The sequence below is a fragment of the Oncorhynchus masou genome, chromosome 28, assembly GCF_036934945.1.
Source record: "Oncorhynchus masou masou isolate Uvic2021 chromosome 28, UVic_Omas_1.1, whole genome shotgun sequence".
In the NCBI taxonomy this organism is placed as follows: Eukaryota; Metazoa; Chordata; class Actinopteri; order Salmoniformes; family Salmonidae; genus Oncorhynchus; species Oncorhynchus masou.
The window spans coordinates 50,192,858-50,216,669 of record NC_088239.1 but is presented as its reverse complement, the minus strand read 5'-3'; the positions used below and the strand labels follow the sequence as shown (position 1 = coordinate 50,216,669).

The 23,812-nt window shown below is 44.4% G+C and overlaps 1 protein-coding gene across 3 annotated transcripts in view; it reads left to right on the top strand.

The window, feature by feature from the left end:
* Nucleotides 1–23,812, top strand: part of bmpr1bb (bone morphogenetic protein receptor, type IBb) — a 119,159-nt gene that overhangs the window by 47,003 nt on the left and 48,344 nt on the right. Inside the window, exon 3 of one of the 3 annotated variants that reach the window (XM_064942412.1) lies at nt 12,956–13,028. The exons of the other annotated variants lie outside the window; for them this stretch is intronic. The gene's annotated coding sequence lies outside the window, so the exon portion shown is untranslated. The remainder of the gene's footprint in view (nt 1–12,955; nt 13,029–23,812) is intronic. 3 annotated transcript variants of the gene reach the window in all.

Sequence of the window (23,812 nt, the reverse complement as noted above, 5' to 3'; positions counted from 1 at the left end):
GCCCCACCCAGCCTGCCATCCTGTCCATATGGTTTGGTCTCATGTATGAGTCACACAGACTCCACGTGATGCCTACAGGAACATTGCATTCCCTTACAGGTTTGTGCTCTGCTACCTCGACCGGGCCGGGTTAGATTTCCCGTGTTATCTGGACTTAGTATATCACTTCTTCGTTTGTACATGTTGCTGCGGACTTGTTCTTATTAACAGAACAGATGAACAACTTCCCAGTCGTCTGGAACTCTGGAATCAGACTGGATGAGCATGTGCCTGTCAATCTACACTATACTGCTGTATACATTTGTCATGACGTTCTGGCACCACCAAGAGCATCCTGTTTGAGTTCGCTCTGTGATAGATCACGTCAGGGTAGACAATGAATGACCACTCCTACAGGTATCACAAAGTGAAATATATTTGGCCTGGTATTGATTTGAAGTATCACATTATGTCCTCATGACCAGACATCTTTTAGCTGAAACGTTATCTGAACTCCTCCCACACTGGCCGTTGTAACAGAGGACGAGTCCTCAGGAAACAGCCATTCTCCACAGGCAGGTGGAGTAGGCGTGGGACCCTGCATTGGGTGTGGTCGACAGTGACTGTTCAAACAGGTAACGCAGGACCCTGCGGTCTCTTCACGTTGACTTGCAGCAGGCATGGTGGTGTCTGTTGGGAAACGAATGAGACACCCGTGCTAGCCAGTTTCCAGACCCCGTGGCCGACTGCCCGAGTTAAGAGGGCAGGAAACGGCAGAATACAATTATTTTGAGGAATTCCACACTTTTTTCCATGGAAGCCCGAGTGTGTTTATGAGTATTCCTGACTCCATGCACCCTCACTCACGTACCAACACAGGTGATGGCGGGAGTGGAGAGCAGAGTAATCTGCCAAAACCAGAGGGGAAAAGAGGTGAACCTCAATGGAGCAGTGTCGGCCAGAACGAGATGGCGATGACGTCACACTGATAAGTGGCTCTATAATGGATTGAGATCTCTCAGACAGAGAGTGGTATCGTCAAGGGAGTCTGGACAGTGAATTTGATATAAAATGCATGCCGGTTTTTGATAATTGAATTGAGATTGATCAGAGGGTTTCAGTGAAACTTATCTGGTTTTCACTCACAGCACCACCTACAGGTAACTGCCAAAATAAGAGAGCACCCATGGTGTCTTAATAGGGTGTTGGGGGCACCACGAGCCGCTAGAACGGCTTCAGTGGGCCTTGGCATAGATTTCTCAAGTGTCTGGAACTCTGTCGGAGGGATGCGACACCATTCTGGTGGTGGGAAACACTGTCTCTGGCGCCACTCCGGACCCTCCCAATATGTGTTTCAATTGGGTTGAGATCTGGTGACAGAGACACACGCGCACTACCGAGATGCCCTTTTGCGCAACGATAACATTATGTCTGTCTCATAGCATGGCAATGGTCTTCCAAGTAAGTGAAAGTGTACATGACATATAGCCTCGAATGCATGTGAACAATAGAGGTGGTGTTATTTGAGTGGAGTGCGATGTTTGGGAGGTAACCTGATAACCATAACAGAGACATTTGTGACATGGCTCTATGGATTTGGAGTTGTTTTGCTAGATGGTTGATCTCGGGACTGGAAAAGCCTGGGGTTCCAGTCTGTCTCTCTGTCTGTTTCCCCCTCCCAGGTGATTAATGTGTCTGACAGAGTAATTACACAGGTTCTGTAAACGGCATGCACAGGTCGCTCTGCTGCCGTAAACTCACGTTGCCGTCACTGCTATTAACATATCCTCACCTGTGGCCCGTGTTCGCACAGGAGGAATTGCACTTCTACTCTCATTTACATACAGGCTTGCTATCAAAATGTCAAGGAAAAGTCAAACAAATGCAAGCTGTTAGTAATCAAATGACATGTGTTTGATAGGTTGCATTCTGTGTGTCGGGAGGGGCAGGGGGAGGTCAGAGAGTTGCCACGATCAACGCGACTCACCAACTACTGTACAGTGTTTTGATGAGCAGGTCGTTCTGTACACGTTTTCAGGGAATTGTTTAATTGATGATATGATGGGTTCAAAGATGTCCTCCCTCCGGAAGGTTGGCCACTGCTCTTCTAGGTAACGGGCACCACTCCAAAGGTGGTGATTGTTTCTCCAGAAATGTTAAATCATCCACTTTTAGACTGACAAGGTGAGTAAACTCCCTGGCCAAGCAATGATTGATTAATGAAATGCCAAGGGGAAACAAACGAAGGCTCTTCGGGGGTTTGGAGTTGTGAGAACCACATCTTTCCGCTGGCTCAGAGAGATCTTAGATTGGAACGCATTCGATTTTAATGTGAAATACTTTCAAGTGTAGTGTATTCCTCCAAAAATATCTCTCCCAAAAGTGAGGATTTCATTAGGGCTCAGCGTATATGGCCATCAAGGATTATGGCGAAACGCAATGGCTTTCTCAAGAGGGAGTCAAATGAAGTGAATGCTAAACCAACCTGCATTAGTCTAGAGTTAGTTTCAGTACATTTATTTTTATTTGATTTTTTACCTTTATTTTACCAGGGAGAAATCTGATTTCAAATAATATAAATCGACAGTATTTATTTACTTGTCATCATACTGTATTCTGATTGATAGTTGGGACACCATACAGCTTAATGCCAACCTTGAAGATCAACTAATAGTATGTAAAGTCTAATAGAAATACTGAATCTACACACTAAAAGGTCTGTTGTCTGGGACCTGTCTGATGTAGAAATCTACCAGACCTGTTAGTTGGATCTGATCGTCACAGACCATGAACTGGGCTGTCTGGTGTTTGTTACCTCCATGTCAGCAACGTTGAAAGTGGTGGCCACAGTGATGCGCTCTTACAGTAAGTCGAGGAGTGATGTTTCAGAGATGGATAGCGTTGCCGTTACTTATCGACTACTCCGTGCCAAGGCAGCCCGGGACGGGGGAATATTGAGATACATTAGCAGCAGAAAAACTTGAGCTGGGGGAAGGAGAGGAGGGAAGGCATCACCCAGCTCATACACAGAGACAGGCGGGCCCACCGATCGATGTGAGCTCCGTCGCCCTGCAACCCACTTCCTGTGTTTTCGTCGGCGCTATCATTGGGAGAGAGCAAACAACAACGTCAGGGGGCAAAGCAAGACATCTTCGGAATGTACAGTAGCTGATAACTTAATCTGCTCCTCATATCCAGGTATAGGTTGAGGTTCTGCTGATAAGAGGCTTCTCACACGCCTTCTGTTAATGTCCTCTGTCTCGCTGCTCGCCAGTGTGTGTATGGTCAAGTGGGAGGGTGTGTATGTGTGTGTGTGACTGTGTTTCTTCATTGACTGTGGTTCTGCCTCAGTTAGACTGTTATCTGATGAGATTGAGTAAAAGCCGGAGTTTGTCACTCATTCATGCTTTCATTGTATTTCCCATGGCAGTGTGTGTCCTACTTACAGTAGGTCACGGTTCTCGTACCCTGCTGGGCCCTGCTCATACTGTTCTCTATTCTGGATTCTGTTGGCAGTTTGTTTTAACTGATGAAGACAGACATATCACAATGCTTTCTGTATGTTTTTTATTCCATGCATACTGCAGTTTGATGGTATACTGTATTATTGTACAGTATGATATGTTTAGTCTGTTTCTAGTTGTGCACCATATATAATTAAGTGATAATGCCCAAGAAGCTGGTGTTTGGAGGATATATTGGCACGGGTGTTGTTTGGCCCGAGACGAAGTCGAGGACCGGCAAACTGTTGCAATATCTCCTCCAAACACCAGCTTCTTGGGCATTATCACGTTTATACAAAGGGTTACCAACATATTCAAATAATGATTGACATATTTTCATCAAAAACGTTATTTTGATTATTTGTTCATGCTATTTCATCCTTCCACAAGATATAGTCCCGACACAAATCTAGAGTTGCCAACCGAAGCGGCCTGGCCGTTCGTTCTATCGGTTCAGTTGCCAGAGACGTGACCCAGTTGTTCAGTTTTTTTGCTCTGTGTCTATGGACGCGACCCAGTTGCTCGTTGTAAATGTTCCATTGCCACACTGGCTGGCAATGTTCTTATCCCTTGCTTGCTAGCTAGCCAACTACGGCTAACTTAAAGTCACGTTAAAAAGTGCAGCCAGAATAACAGCAAAGTAGCTGCATTTGCGTTTGTTTTAAGCTGTTTTTTAGTGACATTTATATGGGTACATCCATAACAATGGGATAATGAGGTGTGATTTCGCCCGGCATAGAGAATGTGTTCTCTCGTCAGGACACTGTTGTTCAGAGGAGCTAGCCAACGACACAGTCACTTCAAACTGAAGCTGGAAAGACTGCAAACTAGCTGCACTTCGTTTTGTTTGACCTGTTTTCTATTGACATGTCTTTGTATACAGTGCCTTCGGAAAGTGTCCAGACCCCTTGACGTTTTCAACATTTTGTTCTGTTACAGCTTTATTCTAAAATGTATTTAAACAAATGTTATCCTCAGCAATCTATACACAATACCCAATAAGGACAAAGCGAAAACAGGTTTTAGAAATATTTGCAAATGTATTAATAAAAAACAGAAATACCTTATTTACGTAAGTATTCAGATCCTTTGCTATGAGATGCCAATAACCCAACGGTCACTCTGACAGAGCTCTAGACTTTCTCTGTGGAGATGGGAGAACCTTCCAGAACGACAAACATCTGTGCAGCTCTCCACCAATAAGGCCTTTATGGTAGAGTGGCCAGATGGAAGCCACTCCTCAGTAAAAGCATGTGACAGCCTGCTTGGAGTTTGCCAAAAGGCAGCTAAAGACTCTCAGACTAAGAGAAACAAGATTCTCTGGTCTGATGAAATCAAGATTGAACTCTTTGGCCTGAATGCCAAGCGTCACCTCTGGAGGAAACCTGACACCATCCCTACGGTGAAGCATGGTGGTGGCAGCAGCATGCTGTGGGGATGATTTCAGCAGCAGGGACTGGGAGACTAGTCAGGATCGAGGGAAAGATGAGAGATCCTTGATGAAAACCTGCTCCAGAGCGCTCAGGACATTAGACTGGGGCGAAAGTGAATCTTCTAACAGGACAACGATCCTAACCACACAGCCAAGACAATGCAGGAGTGGCATTGGGATCCTCTGAGAGGATCTGCAGAGAAGAATGGGAGAAACTCACCAAGTACAGGTGTGCCAAGCTTGTGGTGTCATACCCAAGAACAAAGTACTGATTACTTATGTAATTGTGATATTTTCCGTTTTAAATTTTTCTATAAATTAGCAAAACAATCTAAAAAAATGATTTTTATTTGTCATTTTGGGGTGTTGTGTGTAGATTGATGTGATTTTTTTTAAATACCTTTTAGAATAAGGGTGTAATGTCTCAAAATGTAGAAAAAGTCAAGGGGTCTGAATACCTTCTGAAGGCACTGTACATCCACAAAGTTGATACCAGCTGATTCATGATTTCAACTGGCTAAGAAACACTGCCTGCCTGTCTGTCTCATCTCAACTCCCAACACGTTCATGGGACAGCTGGAGATTGAATTTGAATATTGAAACAATGTTGCAAATGTCAGAGACAGAAAACTAAATGTTAGTCTAAAAGAAATGGGAGATAAGGTCTAGTTGCTTCTTTTTATAGTGGAGATCAAGTTTATAAATTGTCTGGCTGGGCTGATGAGGCTGTGGATTGCGCAGTCAGATAGAACAGGGTAAATAGGCATTTTAACGTCATAGATTTAGCCGGTGGCCACTTGTGGAATAAACACCGGCTGTAATGTGGTCTCTGATTCAGAGGGGTTGGGTTAAATGCAGAAGACACATTTCAGTTGAATGCATTCAGTTGTACAACTGACTAGCCATCCCCCTGTCCCTTTTAACCATTCAGCATTCAGTATTAGACCCACCCATTGTATAATATAGAAGTAACCCACTGGGCTCAGATGTCAATTCAACTTCTATTCCACATTGGTTCAATGTAATTTCATTGAAATGATGTAGAAACAATGTTGATTTAATCAGTGTGTGCCCAGTGGGAATGCCTGCATTACACCATTTAAAATATGGTATTTATTGGATTTAACAGTCTTAAAACACAGGGGTCCCAATTCCATTCAACCTTAAGACCATTTTTCCGTGAGTGGAGGGTCGGGGGGCCGGAACATAGTTATAAATCATTTGTACACTGCAAATTGATTGCAAGAATCCACAAACGGATATAGTATTTAACAAATACAGAATCATTTCAAATCTTGATTACATTGGGATACGATCACATATACCTCTCTATTTATGCGTGGGAATACTTTGAGCTGATTCCCTGGTGATTGTACAGTATGTTATGTCCAACAACGAAAATGATTTAGTAAACATTTAACTACGTTTGGGGTTTTTCTTGCTCAGAAAACTATCACCAGCTATTGAGGAACCCTGCTCTATGATCTCTGTGTAGTTGGATGTCAGAGAAGGATCAATTCAGTGATTTTCATCCTCGCTCTTGTTTTTCCACTCTACTGCACGTGAATTATGGCCAAAGTGCTCTGTAATGTCAGACAGATGTGAAGAGCTGAAACAAACTATTGTTCATCTCAGCATTCATATGTGTCACACAACTCTTTATACAGACAAAAAAAACTCGTTCAGAAACATCAAGTGCTTCTTTGTTATTTGAATGTTGAGAATATCAAGGCCGTATTTCAAATGATGGCAGGCCTAAATTAAAAGATGGCACTTGGTTTTCACGGCGCCCCAATAATTTACCTCAGAAATGAACAGAAACAAATCAAAAAACCAACATACGTAACTAAGACAATGGTGTATGTCGACTGTGCTGCATCAACTTCGGTTGTGGTTTCTTGACTTTTTAGTGTTTGTCTTGCTGAAATTCAGCAATTGGGAGCAATTAAAATCAGAATAATAACATGCCTACATCATCTAAGCTGAGGTTTGATGTTGTAATTGTTGCCAAACTTTTCTTCCCTTCCAGATCAGAGCTGCATGTGAACATTGTTTTATTAGCGGACACACAGGAGAGTAGGTGTCTGTTTTTCCACCATGTGTTTCGTCAGAGTGGATCAGTGAAGGGAGGGGTAGATGAGATGTGAGTGTGGTGCTGAGGATATCTGTGTTCATAGACTCTAGGCTGTGGACTTCGTTGTGTTTCAAGTGTTGAGAAAACTCTGTGAATTTATAAAGTGTTATGTTGGGAGTGATTCATGTGATTTGCACATATAGACTGTACAGTAGTTTTATCAATGCACATAATTGCATTTTAGGCCTGACATTACATTACATATAAGCGTCTTAATTTGAGCCAGTTTGCTACAGCAGGAAAATAATCCTGCAGCAACAGGAAATGTGAATTATTATTATTATTATAGTTAATGGAGATTTTGGGGGAAATTACAAACTTCAGAAGCCTTTTTAACCTCAAATAAACTACAAGTTTTACATCCGGGTGATCAAATTAAGATCCTGGATCTGTACAACAGGGAGAGAGAGAGTGAGAGAGAGGTACAGTAAAACAGCTTGTCTTTTCCACTGGAAGGCTGGAGCTCGACCCAAACTGCTGGAGCGTTTCTCCTAATTAAGGAAAGCAGCGTCTGATTGACAATGAACAATAGGTCAGCCAGCAGACCAGAGACAGGGTTTTCCTGCCAGGATTACAGGGCCCACAGGGCTTCCCTTCCCAGCAAACACGGCAACAGATGGTTAACCAGTCAGACGTGGTCCTCCGAGCAGACTGGGAGACAGGGGCGGTTCAAATTGTACCTGTTTTTACAAGGCCTAAAAGGATACAGTCTCACCCACTACAGTGGTAACAATGGAGAAGCAACAAGTGGAATTACAGGACATGAGTCGGTAGTGAATTGTTCAGTCAAGAATCAAATCAAAGGTTATTGGTGGTGTACACATATGTGCAGGTGTTCTAGCAGGTGCAGCGTAATACTTATGTTACTAGCTTCCACAATGCAATCGAATGACTCGTAATTACAATACAAATACACAATAATCTAAAATCGACACAAGAAATGACAGAACGATTCCAATTAACAATCCAGAATAGATATATTAGAGTGAGCCTGTGTCTGAATCCAGAATATAAATACGTGGTGTATACAGACAGTATATCATATGGAGGAAAATGGTATGTACAGTAGTAGGTACAGTTGAAGTCGGAAGTTTACATACACCTTAGCCAAATACATTTAATCCTAGTAAAATGCCCTGTCTTAGGTCAGTTAGGATCACCACAAGAGAGAATTATTTATTTCAGCTTTTATTTCTTTCGTCACATTCCCGGTGGGTCAGAAGTTTACATACACTCAATTAGTATTTGGTAGCATTGCCTTTAAATTGTTTAACTTGGGTCAAATGTTTCGGGTAGCCTTCCACAAGCTTCCCACCATAAGTTGGGTGAATTTTGTCCTGTTCCTCCTGACAGAGCTGGTGTAACTGAGTCAGGTTTGTAGGCCTCCTTGCTCGCACAAAGTTTTTCAGTTCTGCCCACACATTTTCTATAGGATGAAGGTCAGGGCTTTGTGATGGCCACTCCAATGCCTTGACTTTGTTGTCCTCAAGCCATTTTGCCACAAATTTGGAAGTATGCTTGGGGTCATTGTCCATTTGGAAGACCCATTTGTGACTAAGCGTTAACTTCCTGACTGATGTCTTGAGACTTTGCTTCAATATATCCACATCATTTTCTTTCCTCATGATGCCATCTATTTTGTGAAGTGCACCAGACCCTCCTGCAGCTAAGCACCCCTGTAACATGATGTGCGCCACCCCCGTGCTTCACGGTTGGGATGGTGTTCTTCGGCTTGCAAGCCTCCCCCTTTTTCCTCCAAACATAACAATGGTCATTATGGCCAAAGAGTTCTATTTTTGTTTCATCAGACCAGAGGACATTTCTCCAAAAAGTACGATCTTGTCCCCATGTGCAGTTTCAAACCGTAGTCGGGCTTTCTTATGGCGGTTTTGGAGCAGTGGCTTCTTCGATATACAACTTGTTTTACTGTGGATATAGATACTGATATACTATTATTATACTATTATTATATACTTATATACTATATACTTACTCATAGCAAAGGGTCTGAATACTTATGTAAATAAAGTATTTCTATTTTTTATGTTTTAATACATTTGCAAACATGTCTAAAAACCTGTTTTAGCTTTGTCATTGTGTGGTATTGTGTGTAGATTGACGAGGATACAAAAAATATATATTTTAGAATAAGGTTGTAACGTAAAAAAAATGTGGAAAATGTGAAGGGGTCTAAAAACTTTCCGAATGCACTGTAGACAATAAGTAAACAACTGTGTATAAGATGGTGACTAAATAACACGTTTGTCTGCTGTTGGGTTTGTCAGTACACAGTCTGGTAAAAGTGGCCAGTGTGTTGATGTTGCATCGTCCTCCAGTGGGTTAGTTGGTGCTGCTGGGTTCAGGAGGAGTTCAGTAGAACAGCAGATGGACCACAGAGGCGGCTGAGGCTTGTGAGGCTGGGTCCGTATCTGTGTCACTATCGAATGAGCCTGGGGCTCCCAGGCCGCAGAGGAACCGGGAGAACGTTCTGCTCTGCTGAGAGAGAGAGCCTGGGAAGAGTCAGGAAGGACTGTGACCTCAGTCTCAGTGGGATGTAGAGAGGAGCCGTGCCATGTGTGCATGTGTCCTCACTCAGACACAAACAACATGGCCACCCATCACATAGACAGAAACAACCTGGCCACCCATCACTCAAACAGAAACAATATGACCACCCATCACTCAGACAGAAACAACATGGCCACCTATCACTCAGACAGAAACAACATGGCCACCCATCACTCAGACAGAAACAACATGGCCATCCATCACTCAGACAGAAACAACCTAGCCACCCATCACTCAGACAGAAACAACATGGCCACCCATCACTCAGACAGAAACAACATGGCCACCTATCACTCAGACAGAAACAACATGGCCACCTATCACTCAGACAGAAACAACCTAGCCACCCATCACTCAGACAGAAACAACATAGCCACCTATCACTCAGACAGAAACAACATGGCCACCTATCACTCAGACAGAAACAACATGGCCATCCATCACTCAGACAGAAACAACATGGCCACCTATCACTCAGACAGAAACAACCTGGCCATCCATCACTCAGACAGAAACAACATGGCCATCCATCACTCAGACTGAAACAACATGGCCACCCATCACTCAGACAGAAACAACATGGCCACCCATCACTCAGACAGAAACAACATGGCCACCTATCACTCAGACAGAAACAACATGGCCACCCATCACTCAGACAGAAACAACATAGCCACCTATCACTCAGACAGAAACAACATGGCCACCCATCACTCAGACAGAAACAACATGGCCATCCATCACTCAGACAGAAACAACATGGCCATCCATCACTCAGACAGAAACAACATGGCCACCTATCACTCAGACAGAAACAACATGGCCACCTATCACTCAGACAGAAACAACATGGCCACCCATCACTCAGACAGAAACAACATGGCCATCCATCACTCAGATAGAAACAACATGGCCACCCATCACTCAGACAGAAACAACATGGCCATCCATCACTCAGACAGAAACAACATGGCCACCCATCACTCAGATAGAAACAACACGGCCACCCATCACTCAGACAGAAACAACACGGCCACCCATCACTCAGACAGAAACAACATGGCCACCTATCACTCAGACAGAAACAACATGGCCACCTATCACTCAGACAGAAACAACATGGCCACCCATCACTCAGACAGAAACAACATGGCCACCCATCACTCAGATAGAAACAACATGGCCATCCATCACTCAGACAGAAACAACACGGCCACCCATCACTCAGACAGAAACAACATGGCCACCTATCACTCAGACAGAAACAACATGGCCACCCATCACTCAGACAGAAACAACATGGCCATCCATCACTCAGATAGAAACAACATGGCCACCCATCACTCAGACAGAAACAACATGGCCATCCATCACTCAGACAGAAACAACATGGCCACCCATCACTCAGATAGAAACAACACGGCCACCCATCACTCAGACAGAAACAACACGGCCACCCATCACTCAGACAGAAACAACATGGCCACCTATCACTCAGACAGAAACAACATGGCCACCTATCACTCAGACAGAAACAACATGGCCACCCATCACTCAGACAGAAACAACATGGCCACCCATCACTCAGATAGAAACAACATGGCCATCCATCACTCAGACAGAAACAACACGGCCACCCATCACTCAGACAGAAACAACATGGCCACCTATCACTCAGACAGAAACAACATGGCCACCTATCACTCAGACAGAAACAACATGGCCACCCATCACTCAGACAGAAACAACATGGCCACCCATCACTCAGATAGAAACAACATGGCCATCCATCACTCAGATAGAAACAACATGGCCATCCATCACTCAGATAGAAACAACATGGCCACCTATCACTCAGACAGAAACAACATGGCCATCCATCACTCAGACAGAAACAACATGGCCATCCATCACTCAGATAGAAACAACACGGCCACCCATCACTCAGACAGAAACAACATGGCCATCCATCACTCAGATAGAAACAACACGGCCACCCATCACTCAGACAGAAACAACACGGCCACCCATCACTCAGACAGAAACAACATGGCCACCTATCACTCAGACAGAAACAACATGGCCATCCATCACTCAGACAGAAACAACATGGCCACCTATCACTCAGACAGAAACAACATGGCCACCTATCACTCAGACAGAAACAACATGGCCACCCATCACTCAGACAGAAACAACACGGCCACCCATCACTCAGACAGAAACAACATGGCCATCCATCACTCAGACAGAAACAACATGGTCATCCATCACTCAGATAGAAACAACACGGCCACCCATCACTCAGACAGGAACAACATGGCCACCCATCACTCAGACAGGAACAACATGGCCACCCATCACTCAGACAGAAACAACATGGCCACCCATCACTCAGACAGAAACAACATGGCCACCCATCACTCAGACAGAAACAACACGGCCACCCATCACTCAGACAGAAACAACATGGCCACCCATCACTCAGACAGAAACAACACGGCCACCCATCACTCAGACAGAAACAACACGGCCACCCATCACTCAGACAGAAACAACATGGCCACCCATCACTCAGACAGAAACAACATGGCCACCCATCACTCAGACAGAAACAACACGGCCACCCATCAGACTGGCCCTATCTTTATGATCCATCTCTATTTATTATTGTTGGGATCCAGACCGTCACAGAGGCAGAGATAATAGATAAGTATGATTGAGTGTGTGTGTGTGTGTGTGTCTGTAATCTGATTGTGGTCACGCAGGTGAGCTGTGTGTGACCTTCCAGTCATTGTCCCGTGAGGAGGAAAGTGTGACAAGTGAACATCAGAGATTAAGTGACATGAAACGACTGTGACTTAACTACTGTTTGGAGAGATAAGGAGGGAATGTCAGACTAAGAGAAGATGAGAGCGGGACGGAAAGAGAAAAAGCGAGAGAGAAACAGGCTCATCAAACACTCTCCTACTCACGTTGTGCTTCTAACTGGTGTTGTTCCGTTAAAGTGTCTGCCTGCAGCCAGAGCAACAACAGCTGTGTGCCTCCAGTACTGTGTTTGACCGTGGAGGACAGGATAACACCTATAACGCTAGCGACGGCAGTCGGTCATGTGCAACGCGGGCTAAAAATACTTCTCCTTTTCATCTCTTTCGCTCCCTCTCTTTATCCTTTCAAACCTTCACTGCCCTTCTATTGTGTGTTAGTGAGAGTCTTCTGTATGTCCCCCCTTTCATGTATCTTTCTCCACGCTGATTGTTTTCGTGATGGATAGCATTGTCAGTTCTGGAGCCTTTGTCAGAGTTGTCATTTGTTGCCTCTATCTCTTGTCTTGGGCAGGTGACCGAAATACAAGTTGCACATCTGGGTTGTGTGGAATAGCCGGGAGTGACTCAGAGACACGCAGACATAGGTGGGTGAACCCTTTCCTCTCTGCGTTACCTCTATTGGGGAGAGTGGGCAAGTGGTCAAGGTAACAAAACAAGGGTGTGAGGGGGGTGAAGTGTAGAGAAGAGATGAAACAAATAACCATGTGGTCAAGGTGAGGTAAGGTGTATGTATTAAGTGTCACTGTGGCCCCTGTGCCACTCACAGACAAAAGAGCTTTCAGCAGCTGAGTGTTGAGAGGGAGTGGTTCGGCAAGCTGAACATGGAAAATATACGCAGGGGACTCTTTCCCTGGGCTTTCCCTCTCAATCAAACTCGACATACAGCAGGTACATAGTCTCACTACACCTTGGCTGGCTGGAGGGTGTGGGCGATGTGACTATTAATATCCTGCAAATTATAGAGCCATAAAACTACATGAATAAAAACATCATTAATCACAACGGCTTGGATTGTCTTTTTAAGAAGGGGTCATTCTTTGGGGGGAGAGTATATGGCTGGTTAATGTGCCATTAAACACTGTGTTAGCCAGCAGTGGTGGTGTGTGGGTAAAATAACTGGGGAAGTCTAGCCAGGAATAAAAGCCACATTACAACCTAAGTGTTAATTGTGATAATGTTGTCGTTTGCTCTATAACCTGTTAGTTCATATGCCTTTCCACCGTTATAATAAGAAGACACAGTGACAGAATAAATTCAACCACACCTTTTGTTTCGTCACAAAAACGGAGAGCAACATCTGTCCGGTGAAGTCCACAAAGCAAATGTTGCATTTAGTAAAAACGAATACCACACCAGGCTCACCGATGAACACCTGCACCAGTGTCTCAGAGTTGCTCTCACACCATTTGTGCCAAAGTTCAAAGTATGGCAGGAGACAAAGTGTAATTTCTCTCATTGATGCAAAGCCCAGAGTGACATGTGTGAATATTGCACGGCCCACAGTGGCTTTCTGTGCGTTCAGATGCTACTTTTTTTTTAACAACTCGCCTTTGTTCTCCAAAAAAAAAAAGCACTTAAATTAATTTAAATATTACAACTACGCAACCACTTTTGTTCTTCAGCAATGATGATGCACATGTCTACATTCAAAAGAAAGTCATTCGTTCAAATGTCTAATTATCTTGTTGAATGTATTTTAATGTACATTTTATACAACAACATGTTTCCTAAATTGTAGAAGACTATGTTTGTTACTACGCTGTACCACAGTGTTGATAAAGGATGATATCCATCCTGACCTTTGCCAGCTAGGAAGTGCGTGTCACCTGGACCTTCTCAATTAGTAGTTGATTACCCCTGACCCCTGACAACATTTCAACATCATCAAATCACCCGCGCTCAGTCTAATACAGTGACAACTGAAAGATACCAAAAACAACTGTGTCCAATCAACAGAACCTAAATATGTTGTGGCTGTCCTTGGTTCTGATTTTTGTGTGCGTGAGTGCAAGCAGAATAAACATGTTTACTCACCCTACTTGTAGAGAAACGCCAATGCCATCCTTCTCTCTTTCATGTTGCCGAAACGATCTATGACTCATACAGTAGGCTACATGCTTTTAGTTTCTGTTGTCCTAGGCTACCTAGCTAAAATGCTTGCTCGCTCACCTATCTTCCATTCATGGGCAACGTTAGCTAGTTAACATGAGCCTTCTACATCTAGCTACATATTGAACCTCCATCCTCTCAGGCCAGGGACACAACAATGTATGAATTCATGGTTGGATCAAAATCACCGTTATAATCATTGGTCAGTACGGAGAATTAAGTAAAACCACAAGTCCAAATCCTATCTCCATCCATGGCTAGTTTAGGAAAGGGACAATATTAGCTAGCTGGCTAGCCACCATAGGACAACAACATAACGAGATGCAACAATTCAGTAATTTGGGGGCTTTTGATGTGATTGGTGTGAAGCCAAATCCAAACGGGCTTCCCTTGACACTTATTTTTTGTGCGCCAGGACCATTCACAGTTGAGCTCACTCAGTTTAGCTCAACTCTGATTGGCTATTATTTTTTATTTTTTTTTTATCAAGGGAGGCCAAATGCATGCTGGCTTCCCTTGCATTCAATGCTACGAGCGGCAACAATATCATACTCTTTTTGACCAGACAGCATCACAGATGGGCTGCACATCTACAGCGTGTGAGCAAGCTGTTTCGCTCGCTCGGATGCGTTCTCTGGAGCCTCTTGCGAATTGAAGAAAATGATGAAACACGGAGAGATGAAAGATCAATCAATTATGTTTTTTTTCTTGGTCAATTGTTGGGGAATGCTTGGCTTCCCTTGGCACCCATGAATACACACCACTTTTAGCCATTCCAGTCAGCCATACTTAGAGTGCATAGACTGGTCTGTGTTTGGTGGAGAGACAGGCTTTATGGCACAGAGGCTCTGGGTAGACTGGGACTACATGTTTGGTAAAGCTGGGGGTGAGTGACTGGAGAGTGTGGACTAGAGAGTGGCTGTAGAACAGGGCTCTCTCTATGGCACACAGAGTCCCACTGTAACAGCGACTGGACTATGATTGGTGGAGATAGAGAAGGGCAGGACCCAGGCTGTGCAGTAGGGTAGGGCTCTGTTGCACAGAGATACCGGTGCTAACTATAACCAACAGAGACTAGACTATGTTTAGGAAGCCAAGCGTGACGGATGGTCCGACACATACTGGGACACAGGGGGCACGGCTGTTTGCCCTCATTGTGATAAAGGGGCAGAGAGTATGTGTCACACACACACACACACACACACACACATACGCATGTATGTGATCACTACACACGTTTGTGTCTGGACATGCACCAATTAATGCACCAACAGAAAATCCTTCACGCCTGTCTTTCTGAGCCTCTTTCTCCCTCATTAGGAGTTATTTTGGGCATCAATAGTATTCTTCAGACTCGTTAATTTACCACTTGGAGTGTTTTCCTATCTAACCAAATTTTGTTTAATTTATCTGGGTGTTCTAACAAGCCCCAATTACTTCAGTCTTATATTTCGCTGTGTATATTGTTTTTGACAGGTTTGACACGAACCAGGTCGTCCGTTGACCAAACTCTTCACTGAACTCTCCCTGCACTCTGGCTGTGCTCAGACATTCCTACATGCGCTCACTGCACACACGCAATTAGTGCTTGTTAGGAAGAGTGTGATATTGTAAACACGCATGCCTTTTTCCCATAATTACAGCTTCTGTGAACCTCAGAGCACCCTCAGTCCTTCTGGGCGCCTCGCTCCCATTCCAACTGTGCAGCCAGTCTGCTTTGTCCCTCCCTTTTGACCTCTCCTATTTTTACTGGACCAATTATCTGTTCATCCACAGAGCACCAATCAGGACACTGCTGTACCTTCATGTTTTATAATAAAACATTTGAACTTTGGATGTTGTCTCAGTTTGCTCGAGCTGTAAACGGAGAAAGAGGTATCTCTTATTCGGCCCTGACTCTTGCTCTCTGTCTCCCCCATCCCTCTCACTCCCTCTCTTCCTCACTCTCTCCCTCTCCCCCTCTCTCCATCTCTTTCCCTCCCCCTACCTTTCTCTGCTCGTTTTTTTCCTCTTCTCTTTGATCCTATTGTTTTTCCTGTTACCCCTCTCCTCTCCCCCTCTCCTCTCCCCTTCTCCTCTCCCCTCTCCTCTCCTCTCCCCCTCTCCTCTCCCTTCTCCTCTCCCCCTCTCAACTCCCCCTCTCAACTCCCCCTCTCCTCTCCCCCTTTCCTCTCCCCCTCTCCTCTCCCCCTCTACTCTCCCCCTCTCCTCTCCCCCTCTCCTCTCCCCTCTCCTCTCCTCTCCCCCTCTCAACTCCCCCTTTCCTCTCCCCTCTCCTCTCCCCCTTTCCTCTCCCCCTCTCCTCTCCCCCTCTCCTCTCCCCTCTAGGCTGGTCAGCCGGTTGATTAGCACCTTGGTCTTGTTCAGCCTAATTGGATGAGGGAGACAGGTGGCGCCACAGTAACGATCAGCCTCGTTAGCATGGCGCTCGCTGGCGCAGTCTGTGTGATCTCTTTGTTTTACTGTGTGAATGCCCCAGGGAGGGCATGAACTTTTGACACTGCTGTATACCAGGCCGACCCCGCTCGCTCAGACGAGAGCCCCCAGTCCCCCAACAACCCACACTGAGCTCCCGTTATTGTAACGAGTGTTGAGGCTCTTTGTAGAACGCAGCACCGCTACAAGCCCCAAACAGCCCAGACAAAACATTCCTGTCTGTGAATGAACAGGGTTGATTTAGGAGATCCAGGTGTCTGAAAGAGACATTCAGTACAGTATTCTATTCATGCATTTGGATTTAAGTTGAATGTGTACCATGAATGGTATTTTGACCACAGTCGGTCTAGTGTGCGGTAGGGTTGTGTTCTGTAATGAATCTGGGATTGAGTGCATTCTTTATAGGGTAAAAGCATTACAATAAGCCCCCTCAATATATACAGCCGTTACGTCATAATATCTCTCTAGGAGCTGATCCGACGTCAGTATTGTGGAGTAATTCTCACGTTAAGGTAAGCTTTGAGTAAGGAAAGCTGATCTGAGAGCAGCGCTGCCTTTCTTTCGATCAGTATCGACACATGCTCCAACTATGAGTTTAGCGAACTGTCTTTCAGCGTTACATCTTCGGCCGTTGTAGGAAAGATGCATAGTTAAAATGCTGGTAAGCCTAAGATCTATCGGGAAACCGGGCCCTGTACTGTAGGTCCAGTGTCAGTCATGACACATCCATGGCTGTACTATACTGTTCAGTACTCTGTGTTGTAGGTAGGGTTGTGTCAGTACTGTTGGTCCAGTGTGTTGTAGGTCGGGTTGTGTCAGTACTGTTGGTCCAGTATGTTGTAGGTAGGGTTGTGTCAGTACTGTTGGTCCAGTATGTTGTAGGTAGGGTTGTGTCAGTACTGTTGGTCCAGTATGTTGTAGGTAGGGTTGTGTCAATACTGTAGGTCCAGTGTGTTGTAGGTAGGGTTGTGTCAGTACTGTTGGTCCAGTATGTTGTAGGTAGGGTTGTGTCAATACTGTAGGTCCAGTGTGTTGTAGGTAGGGTTGTGTCAGTACTGTTGGTCCAGTGTGTTGTAGGTAGGGTTTTTTCAGTACTGTTGGTCCAGTATGTTGTAGGTAGGGTTGTGTCAATACTGTAGGTCCAGTGTGTTGTAGGTAGGGTTGTGTCAGTACTGTTGGTCCAGTGTGTTGTAGGTAGGGTTGTGTCAGTACTGTTGGTCCAGTGTGTTGTAGGTAGGGTTGTGTCAGTACTGTTGGTCCAGTGTGTTGTAGGTAGAGTTGTGTCAGTACTGTTGGTCCAGTGTGTTGTAGGTAGGGTTGTGTCAGTACTGTAGGTCCAGTGTGTTGTAGGTAGGGTTGTGTCAGTACTGTTGGTCCAGTGTGTTGTAGGTAGGGTTGTGTCAGTACTGTTGGTCCAGTGTGTTGTAGGTAGGGTTGTGTCAGTACTGTTGGTCCAGTGTGTTGTAGGTAGGGTTGTGTCAGTACTGTAGATTCAGTGTTGTTTTGTCAGTCCCGCGCCTCAGACTCGGGGTGTCCACATCACTCGGACACATCCGGGCTAATGCAGCCAAGCAGGTGTGGGGGTCACAGGGGGCCAGCATAGTGACCCCCTGCTGTCGGCTCAGGTCTGTCTGACCATCAGAGGACCCCCTTAATTAGACCTTTTGGTTTCCAGTGTCCAGTCAGTTCCACCCAATGCACTGCAGCCTCGACACTAGGAACGAGCCTTTCATTCAACACTCCTGGTTGACTTGGCAAGGCAGCCAGGGTTTTCCCCCGAGCTCCGTCCCTCATGTTTAAGAAAATCTGAGGTCTAACTTTTCCGTTTAATTTAAAACAACTTGTCTCAGCCACAGTCCAAATATTTATTTATGTTGAGCTCGTCTGGCCGTGTTCTAATGCTAAACGGACTCTCTCTCTCTCTTTGGTTTAAAAAGTGATCCCCCTGTCCTGTATAGTATTCCTGGTGCTCCAGCCTGTCTTGTACAGTATTCCTGGTGCTCCAGCCTGTCCTGTACAGTATTCCTGGTGCTCCAGCCTGTCCTGTATAGTATTCCTGGTGCTCCATCCTGTCCTGTACAGTATTCCTGGTGCTCCAGCCTGTCTTGTACAATATTCCTGGTGCTCCAGCCTGTCCTGTACAGTATTCCTGGTGCTCCAGCCTGTCTTGTACAGCATTCCTGGTGCTCCAGCCTGTCTTGTACAGTATTCCTGCTGCTCCAGCCTGTCCTGTACAGTATTCCTGGTGCTCCAGCCTGTCCTGTACAGTATTCCTGGTGCTCCAGCCTGTCCTGTACAGTATTCCTGGTGCTCCAGCCTGTCCTGTACAGTATTCATGGTGTTCCAGACTGTCCTGTATAGTATTCCTGGTGCTCCAGCCTGTCTTGTACAGTATTCTTGGTGCTCCAGCCTGCCTTGTACAGTATTCCTGGTGCTCCAGCCTGTCTTGTACAGTATTCCTGGTGCTCCAGCCAAGTTTTCTGTGGCAGGTTTTAGAGCTGGGGTTGGGTGTACATGGAGTGATGATTGCTTAAGTGCTGCAATGATTATTTTTTTCTGCAATATTGTTTTAAAAGCATGTGGAACAACAGCTCTTCTGTCCCACTGAGTTTGTCTGTTTCAGTGTTTAATGAAAGGGTTAGTGTGAACTGACAGCTAGGCTATAGTTTGGCACCTCCAACCTGCACAGTGCACGGCAGAAACCATTAGCACTGCTTCATATGAGCAAAGGTTCACATTCAATATCTTGATCAATTGTGACCACTGTGGCTATTAGATATTTCTTGCTTTCTTAGTGATGAACAAATGTGACTTTTGATCAACTTTTTGTGAACGTTCTACATGTGTAAAGCAGATATAATAGAACTGCTATTCAGCGCTATCACTCTCTTATAAGGCTTCTGTAAATGTGTACTGGTCCCCCCTCAGAATGCTCCAGATTTATTTGACCATACCATATGTTTCTCAGTTTTCAGTACCCACGACTTTCAGAGATGTCACTCACTCTTCCTGGCTTGTTGTGAGAAGCCGCCAGGGGGAAATGATCAGGTGTTCATTGATTGAATATGAGCTTTGCTAGAGAGAGGAAACTGAGGTATGACACTGGCAAGCCTGCTGATGACACAAACAAGGTGGACCTCTCATTGGAAAGACCCAGGATACAGGCAGGCAAGACCAGGCTCTGTGAGCAGAACACACTGACGGAGAGAGGGAAAGAGAGACAAATGGAGGGAGGGAGAGAAATTTGTGCTGTTCTTGGCCAGTGCCTGGGGTGGCCTGCGTCGGCCATGGAAAATCACAAGAACCCTTTCTTTCTATGGGGCACCTTCTCTGCAGTGAGAGGCCAACCGGTGAAACTTTTTACAGTGAGATTCAATCCATCTGCATCTCCATCTGGTTGTTTTATAACCACGGTGCCCATGGTTGAAACGTGAGGAGCAGGTGTGTTTCAGGTGCACTGTTAAGTAGGTCCAGTGAATAGGCCCCGTACTGCACTAGAATAACAGACTTTCATTGGCGGTCAGTGTTGTAGCAAGCATAGATTGAGATTGGGGCCATGTTTGTTTCTCTGAATGGCTTACGGCTTTTTGCACCTATTGTTTGTATTGTTTTTTTCAGTTGCTTGGTAGAGGAGTATCTACTATATATAGAAATCATTTGACATTTTAGAGGTCATTCGAGAGCACTGAGAAAATCTTTTAATCTTCTATTGTGACATTGCAATCTTTTTTGGGGATTTAGAGTTCTTGCTGTGTCAAATTGTAAAGAAGTCACTTTCTGTGTGTGACGTACTGTTCAGTTCAGTCACAATAGACACTGGACTATGCTCCAGGGCCTGATAGAAAGCAACAGTTCATGATTGAGACAAGGCTGGTTGACAGCTCGTTCTGAGGAATGTCCTGAGTCAGTGTTTGCAGCGACTGGAATCTCACTACTACCAGCCTGATGTGAAATAACCTCCCATTTTCACCTTCCGCTATTCTCTCGCTCTTCCCTCCGTCTGGGAACAACAAACACATTCCCCCTGAACAAATGGACCAATAAACAAAGGGAAAGAAAATGATGAAAAAATAAGTAATTCTTACATGCACGTATTTCAGGGACTGTAAAACACTTAAGATAATTCATTTCGAATATACAATGTACAGTGTAAAAATGCACCTTAACACTGTTTTTTTTAATGAATGAAAGCCTTACACAGGCCATCTATATTTTCTGTGGATGTGTCTGCCTTACATCATATAAGTACCCGCTAGAAAAAGTTGGCAGGCGTTCCCTTTGGCATATGCATTAAATGTATATCAACCTACAAGGTGCAGCAAACATTGCATAAATAAATATTCTTGGAATATATCCATGTGAAAAATATACAGTGCCTTCGGGAAGTATCCAGACCCCTTGACTTTTTCCACATTTTTTTACGTTACAGCTTTATTCTTAAATTGTTGAAATAGTTTTTTTCCCTCATCAATCTAGACACAATACCCCATAATGACAAAGCAAAAATAGGTTTATAGAAATGTTTGTAAATGTATATTTAAAAAACCCATAACACATTTACATAAGTATTCAGACCCTTTACTCATTACAGCATCGAGTCTTCTTGGGTATGACGCTACAAGCTTGTCACACCTGTATTTGGGGAGTTTCTCCCATTCTTCTCTTGCAGATCCTCTCAAGCTCTGACCGGTTGGATGGGGAGTGTTGATGCACAGCTATTTTCAGGTCTTTCCAGAGATGTTCGATTGGGTTCAAGTCCGGCCTCTGGCTGGGCCACTCAAGGACATTCAGAGACTTATCCCAAAGCCACTCCTGCATTGTCTTGGCTGTGTACTTAGGGTCGTTGTCTTGTTGGAAGGTGAACCTTCACCCCAATCTGAGGTCCTGAGCTCTCTGGAGCAGGTTTTCATCAAGGATCTCTCTGTACTTTCCTCCATTCATCTTTGCCTCGATTCTGACTAGTCTCCCAGTCCCTGCCGCTGAAAAACAACCCCACAGCATGATGCTGCCACCACCATGCTTCACCATAGGGATGATACCAGGTTTCCTTCAGACTTGACGTTTGGCATTCAGGCCAAAGAGTTCCATCTTGGTTTCATCAGACCAGAGAATATTATTTCTCATGTGCGGGCTGTCATGTGCCTTTTACTGATGAGTTACTGGCTTCCATCTGGCCACTCTACCATAAAGGCCTGACAGTAGCAGGGACAGTAGCATCCCACCTGGCCAACATCTGGTGCAGACTACAGTATTATAAATATTTAACTTTCATAAAATCACAAGTGTAATACATCAATAATAAAGCTTAACTTCTTGTTAATCCAGCCACTGTGTCAGATTTCAAAAAGGCTTTAAGGCGAAAGCAAACCATGCGATTATCTGAGGATAGCGCCCCGCATACAAACACATTAAAAATATGTTTCAACCAGGCAGGTGCGACACGAAAGTTAGAAATAGCGATATAAAAAATGCCTTACCTTTGATGATCTTCTTCTGTTGGCACTCCAAAAGGTCCCAGTTACATCACAAATTGTCCTTTTGTCCTTTTGTTCAATAATGTCCTTAAAAACTCAGTTTAGCTGGCGCGCTTCGATCAATAATCCCCCCAGCTTCCCTCCATCAAAATGCAAACAAAATGAATCCCAAACGTTACTAATAAACTTTCCCAAACAAGTCAAACAACATTTATTATCAAACCTTAGGTACCCTAATATGGAAATAAACGATCAAATTTAAGACAGAGAATCGTTACTGTCTTTACCGGAGAAAAATACCAAAGAACACACTATCTTCCACGCGCTTGGAAACACTACAGCCAAAATGGGAGCCACCTTTTTCCAAGAAACAGCCTGAATCTCTTTCTAAGCCCTAGGAACTGCAACCTGGAAGGGCGGACTAGCCATTGAAAATAGTGGTAGGCTGAATTATATGCATATCCTAGCTTCTGGGCCTGAGTAACAGGCAGTTTACTTTGGGCACACTTTTCATCCGGACGTCAAAATACTGCCCCCTATCCCAAGAGAGGTTAAACATAAGAATGAGTGTGAGTTTTTGTCACAACCCGGCTCGTGGGAAGTGACAAAGAGCTCTTATAGGACAAGGGCATAAATAATAATATAATAATAATCAATAATTTTACTCTTTATTTAACCGTTTTACATATAAAACTTTATTTGTTCATCGAAAATTGTGAATAACTCACCACAAGTTAATGAGAAGGATGTGCTTGAAAGTATACACATAACTCTGCAATGTTGGGTTGTGTTGGAGAGAGTCTCAGTCTTAAATCCTTTTCCACACAGTCTGTGCCTGTATTTAGTTTTCATGCTAGTGAGGGCCGAGAATCCACTCTCATATAGGTACGTGGTTGCAAAGGGCATCAGTGTCTTAACAGCACAATTTGCAGAGGCAGGAGACTCTGAACGCAGCACAATCCAGAAATCTGTCAGTGGCTTCTGATTAAATTCAATATTCACAGAACCGCTTGTTGCAATTTCGATGAAGCTCTCTTGTTCAGATATCGGTAAGTGGGCTGGAGGCAGGGCATGAAAGGGATAATGAATCCAGTTGTTTGTGTCGTCCGTTTCGGGAAAGTACTTGTGTTATTATGCACCCAAATCACTCAGGTGCTTTGCTATATCACATTTGACATTGTCTGTAAGCTTGAGTTAATTTGCACACAAAATACTCACCCAAATGTATAGTCCCGTTGGAAAATATAAATAGACTGTTTGAAAATGTGAAGAGGGAAAAAAAAGTTAAATAAATATATATATATTTTTATACAGTGGGGCAAAAAAGTATTTAGTCAGCCACCAATTGT